Raw genomic sequence first — 21,340 nt, forward strand, 5'->3', positions numbered from 1 at the left:
AGCAACCTAATGGAAGCAGCTCAGCAGTGAAGAAAAACAACAATGAAAAAGAATCACAACATAGATGAATATGATGGATATAAAAAAAATCAAATAAGGCAGCTATCAGAGTGCTTTCTTTACACTTCTACTTATATGGACTTCTGGGAAAAGACAGTACACACCTATAGTAGGAAATGTATAAGAGTTAGGATATAAAGCATGTTCTTTTTTTTTTTTAAAGATTTATTTAGTTATGTATACAAGAATTGGGAGTACAGGCCAGATGTGGGGGTTGGGCAGATTCACCAGAAACAGAGTGGGGGGAGGGGGAGGCAGAACATGCAGATTGAGTGAGGCTACACTGCTGAGGGGAGCAGGAGTATGGGGTACAGGAGAGGTCTGCTGTGCCAGTGGGTCAGCTCCCTAGGTGCGGACAGACTCATAGAGCTGCTCTTTAACCCGTTGCACCACCAGGGAGGGCACAGTTCTGTTTCTTTTTTAAACATCCATTTTATAGACTGAGAATATGAGGCTCGGAAAGATTAAATAGCTTCTCCAGGAAGACACAGCCAGCATGCTCCCCTTCTCTTGACTTCCGGCTGGCTCCGCTTGACCTTGCTCCTTTTGCCTGCCCCCTTCTCTTGAGGAGAGTGTTGCCTTTTGCTCAGAGTTTAAACCTGGGCTTACTGCTTCCCTCTGGAAATAACAATCCCCTGCAAGGCTGGCATCACATGGACTCTGCTCCCTGTGTTCTGTATCTTCAATCTTACTTTATTTTCTCTTTCCCCACCTCTATTGCTCTTTCACCACTCTTTGAAGGCTCCAACTTATTCTCAAAACTTCTCTCCCTTGCTTCCTTCTGTTTCCACTATGTCTATACCCACATTTTACTGCTCAGGTGTGAGCTTTCTGTTTCTTTATTCTTTGACAAGGAATCTTAGCTTTCTGTCTCCACTAAGGTTGGCAAAGTTAGAATGGCAGGATGTCCAATTAAGTTTGAGTTTCAGGATAGCAATGAGTCATTTTTTAAAGTATGTTTTAAATACTACAAAGGATATACTTACACCAATATTTTATTTGTTGCTTATCTGAAATACTGTTAAATTTTAACTGAATGTCACATATATATGTGTGTGTGTGTGTGTGTGTGTGTGTGTGTGTGTGTGTGTGTGTATATATATATATAAAAGTGATGATTTATTTAATAATGCATACAGAACTGGGGTACAGGCCAGAGGAGCAGGGGCCATGAGAGGATTCAACAGAGACAGAGTGGGGAGCAGAACAGGCAGATCGACGAAGTATACTACTGAGGGGAGCAGCGGGCGGGTCAGGAGAGGTCTGCCTCACCATGTGGTCACCTCCAGGGCAGGCAGGGATTGAACCCATGCGGAAGTGGCTTAAGCTTCTTCGTGCTGTGCTTTAACCCGCTGCGCCACCAGGGAGGGCCCGGATGTCCTATATTTTATTGGCAAATCTAGCTCCTCCTAAAATGCCATTATTTTGTTTAAAAAGCACAGGGTTTTGACATGCTTCTAAGAAGACAGTCTACCTGGGAAGCAAAATAAGATTGGCCCTTTGGGGTTTCTCCATCACTCACACTGTGTTACATTATGTCCCTCTTGCTTTCTAGCTGGTCTTTCATTTCCTTATCTCTGATGCTTTGCCTGGTCTTCTATGACTCTGTGTTTCTTGATCCAGTTTCTCAAACCTTACCTTGTTACCTCTTCTCAAATCCAATTTTCCTTTGCTCTGGGAACACACTCTTCCCAACGAGACCAGCCCTGGGACTCTGCATGCCAGGATCCAAGCCACAGCACATTCCACACGTTAGTACATTCCAACCTCAGCTGAGATCACATCAGAAACACTAACTTAGAGACTGCACTCTTCATCCATCTCTACCCATTATGTATGAGTTACATGATAGATTTAAATTCATTGCCAGGGTTGAAATTGGACAGGTTTTTGATCTACTGGGATATTTTCAAGTGATTTTCAGATCAAAGGACATAGAAATATATCATCAGTGACAAAAAAAATCTGTATGGCAATAAAATTTAGTGATTGATTTTAGTAGGAAACAAAGAATCTTACATTAAGCTACCCATTGAGATATTTTGCAGTTATTTCTATTTCTCTGAAATTTTGTAGTTAAACCATATCTTTTCAAGCACCTACGGTCATTTGTATGTCATCTTTTGGGGAAATGTGGATTTCCTCTGCCCATTTTAAGATTTATTTATTTATTTTTCACTGTTAAGTTGTCTGAGTACCCTGTATATTTTGGATATTAACCCCTTATCAGATATGTGATTTGTAGATACTTTCTTCCATAGGCTGTCTTTTCGTTTTGTTATGGTTACTTTTGTGTATCTTTGTGGACACTTTTAAACCTGATATAGTTATACTTGTTCGGTTGCTTTTTGGTATCAAAACATTCCCCTCCCCTCAAAACATTACCAAGGCCAATATCAAGGAGCTTACTCTTTATGTCTTCCTCTAAGAATTTTACAGTTTCAGTTCTTATTGTCAACTCTTTCAACTGTTTTGAGTTGATTTTTGTATATGGTGTAAGATAGGGATCTAGTTTCATTCTGTGGCATGTCCAGTTTTTCCAGCACTATTTGTTGAAGAGAGTATCTTTTCTACATTGTATATTCTTGCCTCCTTTGTCAAAAATTAATTGACCATACATATCTGCATGGGCTTCTTTCTGGTCTATCTACCTGCTTTTAGAACAGTATCATACTGTTTTGGTTACTATAAATTTGTAATATAGTTTTACACTAGGCAACATCACTGCTCTTATTTCTCAACATAGTTTTGGCTATTTGGTGGACCCATACAATTTTAGGATTTTTTTTCTATTTATGTGGAAAAATGCCTTTAGGGCAAAGCAGGTGATTTATTTTGAGCATTGATTTGGCAATAAAGACTGGATTAATCAATTAAGCACGCTCTCTCTCTCTCTCTCTCTCTCTCTCTCCCCATTACTCTCTGAAAACAGTACTGTCAAACTGTCCTCTCGGAAACATTAGGGAGACACACAAAGCAATTAGCAAGGCAATATCATATACAGGATAATTAAGCAAACTTCAAGACTGGCTGAGAGAAATGGAGAAAGGAGTAAAGGCGAAGGTGCTATTTAAAGTTGTGTTTGGATAATTGAGGCAGTGGTGGTTTCCAGGGAATGGAGGATATGCTTTTCTCTTGTCTTGCAGAGGTCTTTCCCCAATTGGGGAGGTACTTAGAAAAAAGGTCGGGGTGAACCACAGATTCACCATTGTTCTTGACTTGGGCTCCCTCTCGAAGGTTTCTTTCTGGGGACTGGGGCAGGACAAGGTAGCACATCTCTCCAAGGTGGCCACTTTTCCAATCCAGTATAGAGGAGTTTCCAAGAAACCTGCTTGTCTCTTCTTTTTTTCTTTTTCTCCCCAACCTCTCCCCCTCCCCCATGCTTGTCTGTTCTTTGCTACAAGTAGCAAAGGCAGCTCCAGGCCAAACTACATTTCGAGTTCCTTAAAGGGATGAATTTGGGTCTGGCCAAGTGTGACTTTGGTGTAAGATCACCGAAGGAAGCTGTGCTGCTGTCTGGACCTACACTGTAGATGCTGCAACATATCACATTATTCACTTGGCTTGTGGACAGTGTGTGATTTAGCTAGAACTGAGGAAAAGATGCAGTGTGGTTTAGTGGAAAGAACACAAGGGTTTGTTAAAAAATCCTCCATTTTATTGAGTGGTAACATATATAATGTAACAATTTTCAATGTACAATTGAATTTTGACAAATACAACCCTTCTAAAATCTTAAGATATGATGTCATTCCATCGCCCCAGATTTCTCATATAATTTTGCTCTCAATATTCAATCACCTGCCTTCTGTGACTGTAGAACGCTCTTACTTTTAAAAGAAGTATTGATTCCTATCAGTGGAATCACACAATATGTACTCTTCTATGTTTGGCATCTTTTATCTATTTTTAAAAAAGATTTATTTATTTTTGCATAGAAGAACTGGGGTTTAGGCCAGAGGTGTGGGGGTGGAGGGTGAGAGGATTCACCAGAGACAGAGTGGGGAGCAGAACAGGCAGACTGACTGAAATACACTGCTGAGGGGAGCAGTGGGCGAGACAGGAGAGTCTGCTGCACCATAGGGGTCAGCTCCCTGGTGGGGAGTCAAACTTAGGCCCTCGGGGTAGAAGTGCTGAGACAAGCCCTAGGCCACGAGGGAGGCCCTTCTTTAATCTTTTAGAGATCCACCATGTTGTAAGTTGTGAATAGCCCAGTCCATTCCATTGCTGAGTACTCCATTGTGTATCAGGTAGCCACATTTTGTCTATTCATTTTACCTGCTGCTGGACAACTTGATAGTGCTCACGTTGGGCAATGATGAACAGAGTTGCTTTCATTTTGGTAAAATCGTTTGCAGATGTATGTTTCTTTTTGGGAGGGGTAAATGCAGTAATATATTGCTGGGTCATAGTTATGAGGAGAAGTCACCTTTTTCCAAGGTGGTGGCACTTTTGTGTGTGGCCATCAACAGCGTTTGGTAGCTCCAGCTCTTCCATAAGTTGCCATTACTTTTATTGTCAGTCTTTTTAATTTCAAGAGCACAAGTTTTGAATTCAAGCATACTTTAAATTCTAATTCTGACATTTGCTGACTTCACGACCTTGGACAAATTACCTGATTCAGAGTCTAGCTCCCAGTCTCATTTAAAAAATGTTCGTAACAATAATATGCTCTTCATGAGGTTGTTGTAACAATCAAAATGTTACCAAGTGAAGCACTTGGCCATAATGACAGGATTTCTGAAAGCTGGAAACTAGATGAAGGAAAAGGATAGAAGTTTGGGAATAGGGAAGAACTAGACTCTCTAATAACAACAAGCTTACAACTGAAAAAAAAAAAATGAGCACCAAACTTCTGGCTTGAACCTTAGTTTAAATAACTATCAGAAATCCTAAGATAGAAATATACACATTCTGACACATTCTGCCTTTCAACCAATTACCAGTATTTCATAAAATCAATAATATACCTATTCTCAGTTTTTTAAATTTTTTTAAAGATTTATTTATTTGTGCTTACAGAACTGGGGAACAGGCCAGAGGTGCAGAGGCAGTGAGAGGCTTCACCAGAGACAGAGTGGGGTGCAGAGCACACAGATTGAGGAGGTACACTGCTGAGGGGAGCAGCGGGCGGGTCAGGAGAGGTCTGCCACGCCATGTGGGTCAGCTCCGGGGTGGGGATTGAACTCATGCTGAAGTGGCTTTAGCTTCTCAGTGCTGTGCTTTAACCCGCTGCGCCACCAGGGAGGGCCCTGTTCTCAATTTTTACTGTGTGTCTGAATCATTTGGGACAAAGGTGAGGCAGCGGGGGCATAAATAGATGCTGGGAAAAATGAGCCGGACCGTTTATTGCAATGTACTGAGTGTCTCTCTGGAAATTCAAATTCTGAAGATCTGGATTGGGACCTGGTAATCTATATTTATAGTTTATTTTTGTAATTTGAACGTTATTTACAGGTTTAGGGCCTCCCTCGGGCTGCAAAGGGTTAAGTCTCAGCACTATGAAGCTATACCCAGCCACTACAGCCTGAGTTCCATCCCCGGCCAGGGAGCTGACCCACATGGCGCAGCAGCCCTCTCCTGTCTCACCCGCTGCTCCCCTCAGCAGTGTATTTCAGTGAGTCTGTCTATTCTGCTCCCCACTCTGTCTCTGGGGAATCTCATGCCACCTGCCCCCCATCAACCCCAGCACCTCTGGCCTAAACCCCAGCTCTTATATGCATAAATAAATAAATATTAAAAAAAAAAAAAAAAAAAAAGAGGCGCGCCTGCATAGTGAGGGGTGGCCAGGGGAGCTGCCTTTGTAATCTGAATTTTAAACAAGCTGCCTAGGAGATTCTGATGTGAGGGGAACCTCGCTGTATCTGAGTATCCTCAGGAGTATGTGGAAGATGTCGAATCATCTCCTTAGGTCTTTCCTTATTGCCTATACAGTAATGTCAGGTGCATCCTGGAGTGAATCCTCCTACCTAGCTGGCTTCTGGGCTTCCTTACAGTCACCCAGATTCCAGGCCTAAGGAGGATCACCTGAGGAGACACCGCCTCTCATCATGAAATACAAGGAATATCTCCCATTCTCTCTTAAATAAGCACAGCACAACCTTACGGCAAGGCCCCAGGTCATCCTAGGTCCTTGGTAGAAGCCAGTTTACCTGCTGTTCTTTCTGCTCAGTTCTGGTTATCTTCACATTCCCCATTTTGCCATTTAGCCCATGGCTCTATACCGAAGCTCTCACCTCTCCCCCCATTTTCTTTCTCCCACCCACTGAAATTCCACCCTTCTAACGCTTGCTCCAGGCACCATGGCGTCTAGTGTGACGTCTTCCTGCCTGTCTCCTCCTCGGTCTCCTGCCCATCCTTGGATGGCCCCGATGATAGTGATCACTACAAGTGTTTATGTGCCTGAATCTGTCTAGCCCGGTAGTTCTCTACTCTGTGTCCACTTCCCAGGACAGACTGTGCGACCTCCTGTCGTGCTCACCCACCCTGCCCCACCATGGACACTCCAAGGTCCGGTCCTGTTCAGCAGATGTTGAGACCAACTTTCACTTCACACGCTTCTCTCACTTAGGAGAGCATGTGGGATTGCAAGAAGGTTAGAATGATGGGTTGCTGGGCTAAGTGTGGTATTTTGATAAATCACTCCCCGGGACACAATATATTCCAGCTGGTGACCCATCCCCCAGGTGAAGTATGCAGGGGTGACCCATTAGGATATAGGAAGGATATATTAAATTTTCTACTTAGGTGCAATTTTAACCTAAAAAATTCCCTTCCTAATAACTAATGTAGCCTGACCTTGGTGCCCCACTTGAGTGTCCTGTGTCACACACCAAATGGGTGGTCTCCCCGGTGGGCCCGGCACAGAGGGCTTGACAATGGCTCCCTGCACAGCACCTCACTTTCAGTGTGCTTTGACACACTGAAAGTCACAGAGTGGCAGCTACCAGAATCCGCATGGAAAGCTTTCTGACAACAAGCTGTCAGACATTATGAGAGAAAAACAATCATCAGACCCGACAAGCAGAGAGAACACTGAAATCATCTAGAAGCCCACAGTGAATGTGGACCCCCATTCACGGCTCTCTAGTAATAATACACCCCTCCCTCAGAACAAGCAGCACACGATGATGTGAAGCCATGTGGATTAGCAAGACTTAAAAAAGCGAAGTACGTGTCAACAAACCAACACACTTGTTTAAAGCAATATTTGAAACAGTTCTGAGTTCAATCTCTCATAAAATTCACTAAACTGAATGCTAACTATTTAGAAGTAGTTTTTAGTTTTCTTACTAGCAGAGGCCAAGAACACAAGTCATAACGAATACAACAAAAAAGGGAATCCACACAGACAGAGAGGATACATACTAGTCTGCAGCCATTATTGGAAGACATACGGGAACATCCCCAAGTGTTAGAACAAATTACAAACCTTGAGCATCTGTACATAATCTAGAGAAAGAAAAACCCAACTTGTTTTAGCCAATGGAGTTTGTGGGATTATTTCAGTTATGAAATAGACATACAGTTGCTCTCTGTTTATCATTTAAAAAAAAGTACTGGTGAAGATATCTTCTCAATAGAAACTACTTTAATGAATACAATGCTGTGGGGTAACTGTGGAAGTTACAGCTTTGAAGCAAAGGGATTCCATAGCTCTGTCAATGAGATTTTTTTCACTATCAGTTATTGCAGCAAAGCCAGGAGGCAGCAAATGATGTATGTAGCCTATCATCAATATGGTGACTGTTACAAAACCCAGACCCTGAAGTATAGTAGAATCCTTACAGGATTTTGCAGTGAGGTGGGGCCTGGGTCTGAAAGTGTACGGGCAATGTGCTGGTAAAAGCCATCAAGCCTGGAGATGTCATACATTTTTTAATCACTGATCACTGCTGGAAACGTGCTGACCTTTTCTATGAGAGCTGGTTGTAGTAATATGTCATCTAGGAAATATTTTAGAAAATTAATTCCACTGAAAAGGAATTAAATTTTTTTTTAAGGCTGAAGCATTGCTTTATAAGTTTTAGGTGTGTGGCATTAAATGTCAACATGATAGTGCGTGAGGTTCACCACTGAAAGTCCAGTTTTATCCTTTTCCATACAGTTAGCCCATTTTACCTGATGTAACCACCTCCTTCCTTCTTCCTTTCTGGTAACCATTAATGGTCTTGTAGTCTGGAATTTATTTTTGTTTTGATTAGTTCACCCCTCTGGTGTTTCAATGTACCACATGTGAGGGAAATCATACAGTGTTTCTTTCGCCATCTGATTTACTTCACTAAGCGTAACATCCTCGAGGCCATTCACATTGTTGTATTGCCAGAATGTCATCTTTTTATAGCTGAATAGTATTCCACTGTACTTTGAGTACCAGCATCATTCATACTCTGAATGGCTGTATAATACACATGTAACCTTTGACCATTCATTTGTCGATGGCCACTTAGTTTGTTCCCTAATCTTGACTATTGTAAATAATGCCGCAAGAAAATGGGGGTGCAAATAACTTTTCAAATTAGTATTTCTGCATTTTTGGGGTGAATACCCAGAAATCAGGATAACAGGATTCTGTGGACATTTTTGGAGGCATCTGTACACTCCTCATAATGTACCAATTTACATTCCCACTGAAAGTAGCCAAGAGTCCCTTCTCCCAGCATCCTCCACAACTCTTGCTTCTTGTCCTGTGGATGAAGCCATCTTCCTAGGTGGAGGTGCTGTCTTGATTTGCCTTTCCTTAATAAGGTGAGTGTCCTCTCATCTGACTGCTGGCCAACTGACATCTTTGAAGAAGTGCCTATTCAGATCTTCTGTTCATTTTTTAAAAATTAATAGTTTATTTTTACATCATTTTGTGCATTTTCCCATCTCACTTGCAATCCCTGGGCTTCCCATCACCAAATCACCCAGCAGTTACCCATGTGCCATCACCATAGTCCAATCCCCCCCCCATTTTTGATCCATTCCCCACTCCACCCCATAAAATGTCTCTGATAGCTGTTCATTATTATTATTATTTTCTTGCCTGGTCCATTATACTCCTGCTATGAGTGAAACCATCTGGTATTTTTCCTTTTCTTTCTGGCTTATCTCACTAAGCATGATCTTTTCCAGCTCCATCCATGTTGCTGCAAAAGGCATGTGTTTTTTTTTTTGGTTGCTGAGTAATATTCCATGGTGTATGGGGATCTTCTGTTCATTTTTAGACCAGGTTGTTTGCTTTTATGGAGTTGAGTTTCTTGTATATTTTGGGTATTAACCCCTTGTCAGACATCTGTGGTACAAATTGCCTCTTCCCTTCAGCATGATGTCTTTATTCTGATGATCGTTTCTTTCACTGCAGATTTTGTTTGATGTCCTCCTCTTTGTTTATTATTTCATTTCCGTTGCTGTTGGAATGGTCCCCAAAGACTTGTCTAAGGCTGCGTCAAGAAGTGCATTGCTTATGCTTTCTTCTATGTATTTTACGGTTTCAGGTCTTCCATCCAAGTCTTCAATCCATTTTGAATTAATTTCTGTGTACACTGACAGAGTAATCTAGCTTCTAGTTCCATTAATTTAAATGGAAAAATTTTGGTGTGTTCCTCAACCCCCAAAATAATCTACCACATCGTATCAAGTAGGAATATTCTGTTTTCAGGCAGCGGGGGGACTTGTGTCATCGCCGTGCTGGGGCTACTTTCAAAGGAAGCGGTGCCACCTTTTAGAAGGGCTGCCTGGGAAGTTCAGCAAACTGTAGAGACTTGTCTCCCAGAGTGTTTCAGACCCGTAGAGATCCTGATCATGTGTCCTGCTATGTGAAAGGAGTTACAAAAATAGAAACGAAAAGGAAAGGTCGAAATTGAGTCTCCAACTTGGTGACGTCATCATTGATCTGCTGGTCACAGGAGATGGGCTCTGAGCTATTTTTCCATTAAGTGGAAAAAACCAACTGTCCCTTTGCACAGAACATTCTACCCTCTGCCACAGGCCAGGGCTCCTTCCTCTCGAGGGGTTGATGCCCCTGGGCTACCTCAGCACAGTCGGGACGGGGTACAGTGAGGGCCTGTCACCTGCAGGTTCTAGGCAGGGCCAGCTTCACAGCCTGTGCCCTGAGAGCCTGGATTAAGCTGTCGTCACTGTCTAAAAATTCTTACTTTTTCAACAAGGAGCCTCATTTTAATTTTGTGTTGTACCCTACAAGTAATAGAGCCAGTCCTGTGTCCACATCAGGATGGGGTCATCCTTCATGGGGCTGATGGGCAACTTGCTCCAGCTACTTCCACATGGCATGACCTGACTCTTTCTGAACACTGTTCACTTCCACTTGGAACTGTGTCTCAATTGCTATCCCAAAAGGCCTATGAAAGAGGCAGAAGGTGCAGCCTCCTTGAAGTGTTACCTGGGTGGACACTCAGTAGTTCCAGTGGTTGCAGCATACCCGGGACAACGTCAACCTTTGAAATTGAACTTATAAATGTGACCTCAAACCAGACTGTTAAATGGCAGGGTCCCCTGCGGAGTGGACCGAGGAAGCAGCTTCCTCCCAAATGATTTGGAAACTAGATCCTGCCCTCTGTTGTCTTCTGGACCCTGAGATACTCTGAGATACTGTCAACCCCTGATAATACTTCCAAGGAGGCTGCACCACCTACCTCTTTTGTAGGCCTTTGGGCTAGCTGTAGAGACAGACTGTTCCAAGTGCAGTTGAAGAATGTTCAGAAAGAGCCAGATCGTGCAATGTGGCCACCCTGAGTGGGTACCTGGGATTCGGCTTCTGTCGTTCTATGAAAGGGAATCAGACAAGATCTTATGAAACCACCACCCATGTCAGTAAACCCTCCACAGAGCCCCGGCCATCATAACTCCCCTTTCTCTCAAAGGGGCCAACTTTGCGAATTGTAGGCTAATCGTTATGCTGATTTCCTTTACGCACTTCACATGTGTCTCCAGATTTAAATGAAATCACGTTACGCTCATTCTTTGCAAAACTGTTTTTCAGTCAATTTTTGTGTAGGGCTCGCCCAAGTTAAGGAACGCAGCTGTAGTTACTCACATTGCAGAGATGCACAGTTCTCTGTTGTACTTGTCATTTTCCCAGCACATTATGGCTGGAATTTGATCTCGATTTCCAATTGCATTTTTTATAAGATTTATTTATTTGTGAGTACAGAACTGGGGCACAGGCCAGAGATGCAGAGGCGGTGAGAGGGCTCACAGAGACAGAGTGGGGAGCAGAACAGGCAGATGGATGAAGTACACTGCAGAGGGGAGCATCAGGAGAGACAGGAGAGATCTGCTGCACCATGTGGATCACCTCTGGGACTGGGATTCAACCAGCACTGAAGCAGCTGTGGCTTTTTTTTGTAGGGCTGCGCTTTAACCTGCTGCGCCACCAGGGAGGGCCACTTTTCTTTTTTTTTTAATGGGCAATGCTGCCTTGGAAATCCTTGTATACATCTCCTTAGATGGACACATTTGCAAGATTTTCTTTGGGGACTATAACCAGGGATGGGATTACTGGATTGTTAGTTCCCACTTGTTCAACCTTACCAGGTTTTAGTAACACAGCCTAAGGTTTTATCTATTTTCTTTTGGAAATTTGTTTTTTCCTTAGTTACGTTAAAAATTATTTTTAATTTTTAAAAAGCTAAAAGTGTTCTCATACAAATGTAGCATGAACATACCAAAGCCTTTGACTCCATAACTAATGAGGAACTCATTAGAATGATTAAATCTGGCAAAGGAGAGTTTGGGAGATTTAGATTATTAGTTCAAGGAATGCTGAAATGTTGCTAAATAGATACAAGACTAGTTAATGGTAAAGGGTGCTCAAGTGTAACCTTGAGGTTATCTTTGTTGCCAGGCCGGGTCCATAGTCGGCATGACTTCATAGAGTCTGGGCTTGATTCACATAGTTGGTAGCAAGGACAAACTCCCTGTGTTCTAGATAACTGTATATTTTTTAGATGATGAGGCACAAGGGAGCCTCTCCTGTCTCTCCAAGTTTGGGATATTTTTCCTTAAAAATACTGTACTTTGCTTATCTTCCAAGTTTGTGGAAAAGAGACTGTCTTAAAAAAAAAGTGCTTTGAGACTCATAGGTACACATATTCTCATTATGATGGTTGGTTTACAAATGTCCATATTGAAGTGAGAAGGGAGCTAATTACTGGATAGCAACTTTTGAAATTGTTTTAGCTCATAATTTTTACAAGGAGACGGAAAAGATACAGACTTGTTTGTTTCCCTGGGAGACTGGAATAGCAGCACCTCTCTCTCATTGGGCTTTCTGAGAATTAATAAGTAATATAGATGTAACTGTTAAAAGCGTGCCCAGTGTATTGTAAATATACAAGAATGTTAATTCACTAAACGTCTAATCTACCGTTTGAACATGTCTACTGAAGTTTATTTTTCCTTCATAAAATATTGCATTTTTAAAAGGTTTTATAAATCTGCCTTTCTTTTAAAAAATGTCATACTCTCATCTTGTTCCTTTTGTCTTTAATCTTTCCAGATATACTAACATGTCGTCTGTCTTTAAAACTACAGTTGAGTAACATGTTGTGGGTCTAATCCTGCCATTTAAAAGATTGACTGTCTGTTATAACTACATATACTCCAGCAAAGTAAATCTTACTCTTTCTAGTTGGCTTTTAAAGTAATACATTGTTAACTAGCAACGGCTGAGTTCTTTAGATTGGAATCAGAGGAGCCCACAGTACCATCATAGCCTGTGAGAATAAAATTCCCTTTTCTAGATTTTTATTTTATATCACCTTTATTTGTACTATGGCCCAATTCCCTGCTGGAATCATGTTTCATATTTTTTAGTTCTTCCCTTTCCTCGGACACTAGTATTCAGTTTGATGACTGTCCTGTAAAGAAAGTATCGCCCGGGGCCTGTGCCCTCTCCGAGTCTTGGTTTCTCCTCTGTAAAGAGGGGGTGATATTAGGACATTAGCATTTGGTTACTGTGCAACACGGTCGTCGTCACTGGATGTGCTGACTTTTATTGGTATCATTTTTGTTTGTACTAATCTTTCCCCAGTATTACGTTCCACAAGAAAGTGCAACCTGATAGCACAACCACGTCAACAACATGAGCCCCGTGAGCACGTCGCCCTTTCCATTCTGTGTGGCTCCGTCCATCCCATGTTTGGGGGTTCCTTGTCCACACCATGCTCATTCGTCTTTCCACTTGGATGGAATTTTCTCAGTCTCAGTGACCTCATTGTTTTTGGCCTCTAACCAAATCATCTCTGCATTCGTCATGCTCAATTAAAGATCCATGTTCTCTCTGAAGGCTTTTAACCATGTTTAGCCCACACTAATTTCTGTTTTGCATTCATAAGCCAGTGTACCCTATAAGGCCATTGGGTTCAAATGGGTGCTGTCAAGGGTCTTTACTTTTTGACTTTTTACATATATTTGATGGAGTGTGGGGCTGATTTGTGGCGTTGTCTCTCCAGAAAGGATTTCTCTCTATTTCTGCCAAGTGATCTTTGGTTACCAGCCTGGGGCCACTTTTGTGTTTATTTTTCAGAAGGGACATCAGGTATGGATATCCCAACCTCCGAATCAAGTGAGAGTAGACTCCAGGTTACACATGCCATGGTTCTTTAAAGTAGGTGCTACTGGAATTATCTTTACTCTTGAAGATAGAACTCTAGGGTTTAGTGGTTATCTTTGTTGTTATGCTGTTGTAAGCCAGTAGCACAGGCTGAGATGTGCTGGTTCCTTAGATATGCATGTGCTAATTCTCTCCCCCCCCCCTTTTTTTTTTAAGATTTATTTATTTAGCATACAGAGCTGGGGTACAGGCCAGAGGTGCAGAGGTGGTGAGAGGATTCACCAGAGACAGAGCAGGGAGCAGAACAGGCAGATCGACGAAGTACACTGCTGAGGGGAGCAGCGGGCGGGTCAGGAGAGGTCTGCTGCACCCTGTGGATCACCTCTGGGGCAGGCGGGGATCGAACACATGTGGAAGTGGTTTTAGAGTCTTAGTGCTGTGCCAGTAGTGCCAGTAGGGAGGGAACCCCCCCTTTTTTTTTTTTTTTAAGATTTTTTATGCATTCAAGAACTGTGGTACAGGCCAGAGATGTGGGGAAGGGTGTGAGATGATTCACCGAAGACAGAGTTGGGAGCAGAACAGGCAGATCTACTGAAACACACTGCTGAGGGGAGCAGCGGGTGAGACAGGAGAGGTCTGCCGCGCCATGTGGGTCACTCCCTGGCTGCAGTGCTGTGTATAGCATCATCTCGCTGCACTTTAACTCCTTGTGCCACCAGGGAGGCCCACAAGTGCTAATTTTTTTAGTCTATAGGACGAGGTGGCGTGGGCTGGCTATTCCCTTTCTACAGAAACTGCAATCAAAGCCCATCACACCACTGAGGCTGGCGTATGTCCTCGGGGCACTCTGTTCTGTGTCGGCAGTGAGAGGCTGCGATGAACCTTCACAGAAGGAGGAAGGGGATCTCCTGCATACATCACTGTTCACCTCCCCAAACCAGTCTCTGGATTGCCCCACCCCGATAGCCTGGTCCCATCACAGCTCCTCACAGGGAGCCAACTATTTCCACACATGCAGTGTCAGCGGACACTTTGCAGTTTCTTGTTTGCTAGCAGTGCTGTGTGGGAGGCAAAACGGGGTCTCTGATTTCAGTTATTCAGATGCAGTACCCCAGAAATAGGCTGCTGTGGGGTTTATACTGTGTGTCCCATGTTCAAATGTTTTACCTGGGGTTCCCTTCTCTGACACCTCAGGCTTTGGGGTTCAGAGGAATCCTGAGGTTGCAGATAATAGATTCTTGGTTGGCTTTTTTGTTGTTGTTGAGGTGAAATTCACATGAGCTACATAGAACTAGCAACCACATTGGTTTTCAAAATGTTTTTATCTCCCCCAGCCCGGGTTTTGTCCAGGATATGGGAGGGGTGGGGGCAGGTGCCCAGTCCTTGTTGGAGGGGCTACGTGTCTGCAGCCTGTCCTAGCAGGCATGCTCTTGGCTGTGCTCAGGAGCCTGGTGATGGAGAGAGAGTTCTTTCCTAAAATTAGCACCCCGAGACAATCAGGCTGAGGACAAGTGAAGTATTCATGTCCCATTCCTCTCTTCCCCTTTTAAATGACATTTCAAAATTGCTCTTTTAGGAACCTTCTCCCAGGAATTCCTCTTACTCCCAGCCACGCCTGAGGACTGAATTACACAACGCATGGAGCTGCTGGCTTTGGGTCAGCTAAGCATGACACGCACAGCCTGGAAGATGTCACTGCTCTACACCATTCTGGGGCAAGGCAGGAGCATGAATGGTGAGCGTGGTCCCTGGGATGGCTCCCGAGTTCCAGCCACCACCTGCTCGACAGGATGTCCCCACCTTTGCAATAGGGCTAAGGAAGGGGTTATAGGCCTTGGGTGTGGGGCATGCGCCTGACAGAGGCCGACCTGAGCTCAGGTCAGCAGAGCGGCAGCGCTGGCTGAGGCAGGACACGAGGGAGCCCACCCCCCACACCTGTGCCCCACAACAGACAGAGGTGAGCACTGCAAACAGGCTGACCCAGGAGTAGAGAAGCTTCAACCTTTATTTAAATTTGCCAATTACAGGAGCATAAACCCCAGGCCCTAAGAAATCGTGACTGGCCCTTTGGCAGGTCACCAGGTGTCAAAGCAAATGCTCTTGCTGGGGGAGAGGTAGGTGGAGGGCCAATGAGGGGTGTGGCTGGGAGTTCAAGATTAGCACACATAGGTCTAGAAACCCCTTTATTCAGGCCTGGGCCTCTGCAGTCTCCAGACCTGGAACGCCATTATCCCACAGACGGCACTGGCGAGGAGCCAGGAGGTGCAGCTGTAGGGTGGGTCTGTGGCAGAGGACTGGGTTGGGGGGCCAAGCCCCCACCTGGAGCTGGCACCATTCACAGCTTGTCCCTGGGGCTCAGCCCCCTTACTGCACCATGCTCCCTCTGTCCAGAGCGGTGAGTCTTCGGCTGTCACCCCTTGGGTTTCTCAATAGCACCTCTTTTCCTGTCTGCACAATGGGAAGAATTGGGAACCACAGGGTAACCAGTGGAGGGAGCCCTGGGGACTGGCGGAGCCTCACCTCCATTTCTTCGGGATCTCCTCTGGACCACTGTGCCCATGAGCAGGTCCGCCTGGAAGGATGGCTGGTTCTGGCATAGACTATAGAACCCAACACAGAAGGGCGAGCAGATGGGCATTGGGTCCACCTCCACAGCTCCTTTCTCCAGGCGGCTGCTGTGTGGAGCTGAGGGTACAGGGCCCCGACCGTCTCCTCTCACTGTCCACACCAGATGTTCCAAAACGATCACAGCACTGAGAGAGGTCAGGGCTCGTGAGTGGTGTCAGCAGAATAGGGAGATGCAGCAGGTGCACATCTGGGGGAAGAGAGGAGCAGCAGCCTGGGAGGGCCACACCCAGGTCTCAGTGGGCGGCGACATTTTCCAGAGCAGAAGTGGGCATGAGCCCCCAAGAGGAAGATCTGGCGGAAGTCAAAGCATAGACAAAGGCGGTCGCGGGGCTGGACTGGGAAGCTGGTCCGTGTCCCAGGTGCACAGAAGGTGTCCGGGGATAGAGGAAGGTGGTTCTCCCCCTGGACTCTCCAGCAGGCATCAGGGATCAAGTGGGCCTGGCGGTGATTACAGAGTGGATGGATGGAGACAGTGGCCAGGTGACACTTGGACTTTGTCAGTGCTCCTGAGAGGGCAGTTAAGGCCTGGAAATGAGTGAAGAGAGGCAGAGGGTTAAGGCTCCAGAACAGACCCCTGCAGTCCCGTTTCTTTGTCTTCCCAGCACCTCGCTGTGAGTGCTGCTATACATGTCTTAAGACAGAGGACATGTGAACCCCTCAGGGGTAATGGCTGCCTCAAGATACTGGCCAGCCTGCCTGGCTGCCTCCCTTCAGCGCCCTCAGCAGTGGAACCACATATTTTCTTCCTCCCTCAGGGCCATTTGCACCCTGAGGAGCTGAGCGGGTTCCAGCCACGAGAGGTGCGATGTGAGAACGGTGGCAGTGAATGAAGGGGCACGGTGATAAAGCTCTCAGGGGCCTTGTTTGTGCCCCAGCCCCCACCCCCACTGGGCAGGCAGGACATTTACTCACTGGAGAGGGGCACTCGAGGTTGGTCAGCTGCAGGTGAAGTTGCTGAAGGTCATTTTGCTCTCCACTGCAGGTGCGGTCGATGAAGGTCGTTTTACTCCCTTGGTGGTTCAAGCTGAAGAAAAAGCATACTGATTCCCCCCCGGGGGAGTATCTCCCGCCGGTCTCCCCCTTTGCATGGATGAAACCAGCCACCAGGTGAGAGTCGGGCAGACACCAGCTACCCTGGGGCTAATTCTGATTCAGTGCAGGCCGGTGTCCATCTGAACAGGACGGGACCCCGAGTTTGTGCCCGGGGTTGTCTATAGGACAGTGAGGCCCGGAGCAGACTGGCTAGTCTAGGGGTCCCAGTGAGGATGTGGCCAGGGCAGCAACCAGAACTGTCACCTCTCGCTTCTTCTGCGGATGGCTGTGATCAGACACTCTGCATTTTCAACTTTATAAAATGGTGATAATTATATTTACCAACTTCTTGAAGTGCGTGGGCCTAGTTGAAAACATATTGGTTTCCATGACATCGTTATTACACTTGGTTAGCAACCTGAAGAAACTGGTGGTTCTCTTATTTGGGCAACTCTTTCACACAGATGAGCAGGTTTACTTGAAGCATACTGGGGAGCAATTATGACTGAGGGAGGCTCTGCTTGACACTTTTGATCCTACAATCCTGGGAATGAGCCAGAAGCTGCTGCCCCCTGCCCAAGCCCCTGGCATGTGGCCAGCACTGACCATGGTGCCCAGGCACTGTCCTCTAGTTGCAGGCTCTGGCGGCCTATAATCTGCTCCCTGACCTACCAGCCCCTGCCCCCAGGCACTGAGAAGGAACGAAAGGAGGCTGTGCCAGCTGCTGCCACCCCTGCCTGTGATCTTGCTGTCTTCAAGCCTTTATCTGCTCCTCAGGAATCCAACTCAAGGAGGAGCTGCCTGGTCTGGGAGGCCCCCGCAAGTGGACAGAGCAGTGGGCACACCGGCTGTGGGTGGAGACTGGCAGGCAGCTGCACTGCCCAAGCCCAGGGGAGGACATTAAGTCCAGGTCTGACAACCGCGTGTGAACATCTGAAGAGGTACGAACTTATTTCCCTCAATCATATGTAGTGTTGTAAACACACATTATCTCAGAAAAAAATGCTGCAGGGAAAAAAAAAGCATGTGTGAACAGGAGGTGGCTTTCATATTTAAATTTTTTTTACTGAGAGCCAAGGAAGCACCAGCCTATTACAACAGGACCACTGGGGACAGAACAGATGCTGACCGTCAGGCTGCTGATTCCCAAAGATATCCCAGGAACCCAGGAACTAGCCAAGGAAGGGGACGATCACGTGGATTTCTCCCTCCCGGCTGCTTCCTCGGTCAGTGGCCATCAGCTTTGACCACACCCCACCTCCAGCCCCTCTCACCATCTCTCCTCAGAACTCTGGGAAGTTATCTGTAGCTATTCGTGGGGGAGCGTCCCAATCTCCTTCTCTCCATCACCTGATGGAGCCTTGGCCAAGGTCACCGCTGGTCTGCTACCACTTGCCTGTCTGCATCCTGCTGGACTCGTCAAAGCTTTCCTCTCAAAAACTTATCTGGGCTTTCTGAACATGGCGCCTTCTTTTCCTCCCCCTCTTATCTGTCACTGGTGTTAAACATTGGGATGAATGCCCTTAGGACTGGGAGTTGGTGCTATACTCCAGTCCACCGATTCTTTCCCTAGGAGCTGTGTTAATCTATGCTAATAACCCCTAAGTGTTTTCTAAATTTCCATTCCCAAGCTCTCTGAGTTCTAGACTCATGTGTCTAACAGCTTGCTGGACAGTTTTGCCTGCTAGTCCCAAAATAGAACATTCCTATTTGATATGATTTAATAGATTATTATATTTTGTCTGGATTTAGGAGTGCTCAAACATTCCCTGGGCTGTGTGTGTTCTGGCTTTGCAAAACTCTAGAGAAGGAGGCATAAAGTGTTCAGAGAGGAGAGGCAGGAGATGAAAGTGTTTAAAGTTTCAGCCAGAGCCTGCAGACACTATGTCATAGGGCTCGAAGGAGGAGACATGAATTCACGAGTTATATATGCGCTTATCACACTGGGAACTGGGAGGTGGGCGGGGGGCCAGGCGCTGGGTGATTAGACCTGGGTTCTAATCCACACTGTCCTGAAGCCCTCTGGGAACACTGTAGTAGTGAGCCCTGGGTCAGCTGCTCTGTGCGCCTTCATAGAGTTACACGCCTTTAGGGCTCAGTAACCTCTCAGCTCCGCTCTGGTTCTTTATTAGCCTCTTACTTTATATCACTCTGGGGTAAGGAAAGATGATAGCTTTAGTTTTGGATTACTATATATTTATTTCTCTAAATTAAATAGCACAGGGTAAGCTACTCTTAAATGCTTTGTTTAACTTGGGTGTGGCTAGGGAGTCCATGGCTCCATACACCTTTTGTTTTCAGATCTAAACCTCTCCCACTTCCTGTTAGGAAACAAGCTTCCCACCCAGATGCATGGGAAGAACTACTGAAGTTGCCTTAAGAGAAGGCCAGAGGACACTGCAAATGGTGCAGGAGAGGCCAGTGGGCCCTGTCATGTTGGAGGCATTGTGTGATGAGCTGAGAAGCAGGTAGGAGGCCAGACCCTGGTGGGAAGACTGGGAAGAAGGGCTTCAAGGTCCTGGTCTGTCTTGGAAACTCTGGATTCCCTGGACACCTGGGGCTGTCTATAGACCTTCTTCTTTAAGGTGAGGGGGAGCTTGTAGCTGTATGATGCCATCACTAGAGGACAACTTCAAAACAAATCTAAAGAAAAACATTGCTCTCAGGGATCATACTGTGCAAACTCTGGTGATAGCAGTGACTGTGGAGAGTTGTAGAAGGAACTCAAAGATCTTCTACCTATAATTCAGAGTCCTGGGTTGAGCTTGCTGAGGCTTTTGGGAGTGCGCAGACAGTGACGTCAGCAGGAGGAAAACACTAGTAGATGAAGGCTGAGTCTGCAATAGAACCTGCTGATGGAGGTGCTCTGAGCGGGAGGTGGAGGTGTGGAGCTGAGGAGGTCAGTGTTGAGTCAGCCGAGGAAGGTACCGGCATGCTGGGTGTGTTGACAGGTGTGGGTGTATTTGCACCATGGGTCTGGAAAGAGCAGGCGTCTAAGTTGTTTAGTCACCATGGGGGAAAAGAGGGAAGCTGCAGGTTGGGGTGGGGATTGGGTTACCCACGGAGCCTCAATTTCAGTGACTTGGAAAGGCACTTCATGTACTCTGAACAGATGGACACAGATCAAGGTCACTGGTCAAGGTCAGGGAAGACACAGCTGATGTCCCAGTAGAGAGAGGCCTGCCATGAAGCGTGGCTCTTTGTTCTATTTAAAGGGAATAGCTGCGAGTGTGTTAAAGCTAGAACACGGGGCTGACGTTTGTGCCATATCCACATTACCTTAGGTCTGTGACTCGTCACTGTTCGCAGAGACACTGCAGCAGAGGGACCTGGCGCCTGGCTCACACAGCTGATCTGATGACACTGCCGCCCCTAGATCTGGGGGACTACGGAAAGAATGACTGTCAGGGCCAATGAGGTAGGTGCCATTTTGATCTTGAGGGAGAAAGGCGCTTCTCGTGCGCCATAGTTGCCCGACGCTGGCACTCACCTTGTTCCCAAGTGCGACGGCCACCTGGCTGTGAGCATGTGACGAGAAGTGAAAACAGCCCTTGGAGAAGTAGGCAAGGTCAGCCTGCCCTTTCTGTGACCCAAGACAGGGCTTCCCAGCCCGCTGCCCACTGGCTCAGGTGTCTTGGCCATGCACCTGCTGACCAGCCCTCTCCCTCCAGCGTCCCTGCCCTTAGAGCTGAAAAAAGGACAGCATTTTTAGGAAACTATTCATTCTCTCGCATCCAGCAAAGAGCAAGGTCATGCCTGCTTTGTTGTTTCTATTGAAGTACATCCAAGCTCCACTCACACCAAAAACAAAAAGGAAGAGCAAAAAGCAATCCCTTGGCGAGGGGAGATGGTAAACACACAACCCCACACCTAAGACAGGGCCCCTCACACATCCCCCCCAGAAACACCCGCTTCCACCGTCTGTGGGAAAGCCGATTATCGGAAGAACGGCTGCACCACGGCCCTGGGGTCCTTTGATACCTCGCATGGAGCTCAGGTTGGAGCCGCCTCTCTGGGCTCTGCCCTCTCGGGCTGCCGGGCATCGTCTGTGCACGGGGCTGG

The 21,340-nt window shown here is 46.1% G+C and overlaps 2 long non-coding RNA genes across 2 annotated transcripts in view; both read left to right on the forward strand.

Moving 5' to 3' along the window:
- LOC105853883 overlaps window positions 1-15,346 on the forward strand; it is an 87,317-nt gene extending 71,971 nt beyond the window's left edge. Inside the window, exon 3 of the long non-coding RNA XR_001145632.1 lies at window positions 15,195-15,346. This is a non-coding gene — a long non-coding RNA (uncharacterized LOC105853883). The remainder of the gene's footprint in view (window positions 1-15,194) is intronic.
- Window positions 15,347-20,563: 5,217 nt separating this feature from the next.
- The window catches only part of LOC105853882, a 9,242-nt gene continuing 8,465 nt past the window's right edge, over window positions 20,564-21,340 (forward strand). Inside the window, exon 1 of the long non-coding RNA XR_001145631.1 lies at window positions 20,564-20,696. This is a non-coding gene — a long non-coding RNA (uncharacterized LOC105853882). The remainder of the gene's footprint in view (window positions 20,697-21,340) is intronic.

The sequence above is a fragment of the Condylura cristata genome, unplaced genomic scaffold (genome assembly GCF_000260355.1).
Source record: "Condylura cristata isolate star-nosed mole 26May11 unplaced genomic scaffold, ConCri1.0 scaffold00020, whole genome shotgun sequence".
Lineage (NCBI taxonomy): Eukaryota > Metazoa > Chordata > Mammalia > Eulipotyphla > Talpidae > Condylura > Condylura cristata.